Raw genomic sequence first — 3,787 nt, 5'->3', positions numbered from 1 at the left:
CCTCAGTCTCTTTTTCTATCAAAAATTTTTTTTCTCTGTATATTTACTTTGTATTTTTTAGCTATATTATCAGAACTTGGAAATTTAGGTTAAAGAGTTTGTATATATTAAAGCATTATGATACTCATTTCACTATCTTTGTAAAAATCAATTTGCCCTTTCAAGTTTTACAAAAGAATTCTCACTTTCTCACATTTTTTTCATTTCTGATTATTATTGTTTTTCTTTAAATAAATATTTAAATAAAAAAATACTATCAGTGGGATTAACATATACATACTACTATGTGTAAAACAGATAACCAACAAGGAACTATTTAGAACAGGGAACTATATTAATATTTGTAATAACTTGTAAGGAAAAAGAATCTGAAAAAGAACATATGTATGTATAACTGAACCACTTTGCTGCACACCAAGAACTAACACAACATTGAAAGTCGATTATACTCCAATTTAAAATAAAACTCTCAGGGTAAAATGCAAAAAATAAAAATACATAAATTAAAAGCTACCAGATTTGTTAAGATTAGATGATTTGGGGGGTTTGTTACACATTTTCAATTGTATTAGATGTATGTGAAGTTTAACAATAATTGTCAGATACTTAATAGATACACAGAGCATACATATAGGTAACATATAATAGAAGATCTGGTTCTCTTCCAACATCATCGTCACCTTCCTCGGCATGAACTAGCTCACTTGGATCTGCCTGGGAGAAACCACCACCATCCACCAACATGGTGAACTTCACAGTAAACCAGATCCGGCCCATCACGGACAAGAAGGCCAACATCAGGAACATGGCTGTCGTCACCCACGTGGACCATGCCAAGTCCACTCTGATGGACTTCCTGATGTGCAAGGCGGGTGTCATCGCCTCTGCCCTGTCTGGGGAGACCTGTTTCACTAACACCCGGAAGGATGAGCAGGAGCGTTGCATCAGCATCAAGTCAATGGCCATCTTCCTTTTCTACAAGCCTTCAGAGAACAACTTGAATTTCATCAAGCAGAGCAGGGATGGCTCTGGCTTCCTCACTAACCTCATCAACTCCCCTGGGCATGTGGACTTCTCCTCAGAGGTGACAGCCGTGCTCCGTGTCACCGACAGCACCTTGGTGATGCTGGGCTGCATGTCGGGCATGTGTGTGCAAACAGAGATGGTGCTGTGCCAGGCTGTCACCGAGGGCATCAAGCAGGTGCTGATGATGAACAAGATGGACCAGGCCCTGCTTGAACAGCAGCAGGAGCCCAAGGAGCTCTACGAGCCCTTCCAGCACATTGTGGAGAATGTCAACGTCATTGTCTCCACCTACGGCGAGGGCGAGAGCGGCCCCATGGGCAATGTCATAATCAACCCTGTCCTCAGTACTGTTGGCTTCGGGACTGGTCTTCACAGTTGGGCCTTTACCCTGAAGTAGTTTGCAGAGTTGTATGTGGCCAAGTTTGTTGCCAAGGGCGAAGGCCAGCTGGGGCCTGCTGAGTGGGCCAAGAAAGTGGAGGACATAATGAAAAAGCTGTGGGGAGACTGGTACTTTGATCCACCCACCAGCAAGTTCAGCAAGTCAGCCAACAACCCAATGACAAGAAGCTGCTGCTAATGTTCTGCCAGCTCATCCTGGACCCCATCTTCAAGGTGTCTGATGCAATCATGAACTTCAAGAAAGAGGAGACGGCAAAACTAACTGAAAAACTGGACATCAAGTGGGACAGTGAAGATAAGGATAAGGAGGGCAAATCACTTCTGAAGGCTGTGATGCACCACTGGCTGTCTGCTGGGGACACCCTGCTGCAGACGATCACCATCCATCTGCCATCCCCTGTGACGGCCCAGATGTACCACTGTGAGCTCCTGTATGAGGGGCCCCCAGGTGACAAGGCAGCCATGGGCACTAAAAGCTGTGATCCCAAAGGCCCTCTCATGATGTACCTTCCAAAATGGTGCCAACCTCTGACAAAGGTCAGTTCTATGCCTTTGGCCAGGTCTTCTCAGGGGTGGTGTACACTGGCCTGACGGTCTGCATCATGGGGCCCAACTCCAGGGAGAAGGAGGACCTGTACCTGAAGCCAATCCAGAGGACAATCCTGATGATGGGCCGTTATGTGGAGCCTGTTGAGGATGTGCCTTGTGGCAACATCATGGGCCTGGTGGGCATGGACCAGTTCCTGGTGAAGACCGACACCATCACCACCTTTGAGCATAGCCCAACACATGGGTGATGAAGTTCAGTGTGAGCCCTGTTGTCAGGGTCATTGTGGAGGCAAAGAACCCAGCAGACCTGCCCAAGCTGGTGGAGGGCCTGAAGCAGCTGGCCAAGTCGGACCCCATGGTGCAGTGTATCATTGAGGAGTCCAGGGAGCACATCATCATCAGGGGCTGGGGAATTGCACTTGGAGATCTGCCTCAAGGACGTGGAGGAGGATCATGCCTGCATCCCCATCAAGAGAAATCTGACCCAGTTGTCTATACCAGGAGACTGTCAGCGAGGAGTCAAACGTGCTCTGCCTGTCCAAGTCCCCCAACAAGCACAATAGGCTATATATGAAGGCACAGCCCTTCCCTGATGGCCTAGCCGAGGACATTGACAAGGGCAAGGTGTCTGCCCACCAGTAGCTCAAGCAGGGGGCCCGGAACCTGGTCGAGAATTATAAGTGGGATGTGGCCAAACCCGCAAGATCTGGTGCTTTGGCCCTGACGGCATGGGCACCAGCATCCTCACGGACATCACCAGGGGCATGCAATACCTCAATGAAATCAAGGATAGTGTGGTGGCGGGCTTCCAGTGGGCCACCAAGGAGGGGACACTGTGCGAGAAGTACATGTGGGGCGTGTGCTTTGATGTTCACGATGTGACACTGCACACCGATGTCACCCACTGTGGGGGTGGCCAGAGCATCCCCATGGCCCGGCGCTGCCTGTACGCCAGTGTGCTGACCGCCCAGCCCCGGCTCATGGAGCCCATCTACCTTGTGGAGATCCAGTGTCCAGAACAAGTGGAAGAATTGATGCTTTTGAACTTTGGTGTTGGAGAAGACTCTTGAGAGTCCCTTGGACTGCAAGGAGATCCAACCAGTCCATCCTGAAGGAGATCTGCCCTGGGATTACTTGGGAAGGAATGATGCTAAAGCTGAAACTCCAGTACTTTGGCCACCTCATGCGAAGAATTGACTCATTGGAAAAGACTCTGATGCTGGGAGGGATTGGGGGCAGGAGGAGAAGGGGACGACAGAGGATGAGATGGCTGGATGGCATCACTGACTCAATGGATGTGAGTCTGAGTGAACTCCAGGAGTTGGTGATGGACAGGGAAGCCTGGCGTGCTGCGATTCATGGGGTCGCAAAGAGTCGGACATGACTGAGCAACTGATCTGATCTGATCTGATGGTATCCTGAACAGGAAGCTGGGCCACGTCTTCGAGGAGACCCAGCTGGCTGGCACCCCCATGTTTGTCGTGAAGGCCTACCTGCCTGTTAATGAGTCCTTTGGCTTCACTACCGACTGGAGGTCCAACACGGATGGCCAGGCCTTCCCCCACTGTGTGTTCTGGGGGACCCCTTCAACAACACCAGCTGCCCCAGTCAAGTGGTGGTGGAGACGCACAAGCACAAACGCCTGAAGGAAGGCATCCCAGCCCTGCACAACTTCCTGGACAGGTTGCAGGCGGCCTCCGCGCAGCCAGCCATCTGGTGGGACTCGGCATGGCCCCCATGCCCAGGGACAGGTGACCACAGCAACAAGCCCCCACATTCTCCACGCCACCTCAAAGCTGTCCAGACCTGGTAA

At 50.2% G+C, this 3,787-nt stretch overlaps 1 pseudogene; it reads left to right on the top strand.

The window, feature by feature from the left end:
* Nucleotides 1-742: 742 nt before the first annotated feature.
* On the top strand, nucleotides 743-3,787 carry LOC102389272 (annotated as a pseudogene).

The sequence above is a fragment of the Bubalus bubalis genome, chromosome 15 (genome assembly GCF_019923935.1).
Source record: "Bubalus bubalis isolate 160015118507 breed Murrah chromosome 15, NDDB_SH_1, whole genome shotgun sequence".
Taxonomy (NCBI): Eukaryota; Metazoa; Chordata; class Mammalia; order Artiodactyla; family Bovidae; genus Bubalus; species Bubalus bubalis.
This window is presented reverse-complemented; position numbering and strand designations above follow the sequence as displayed.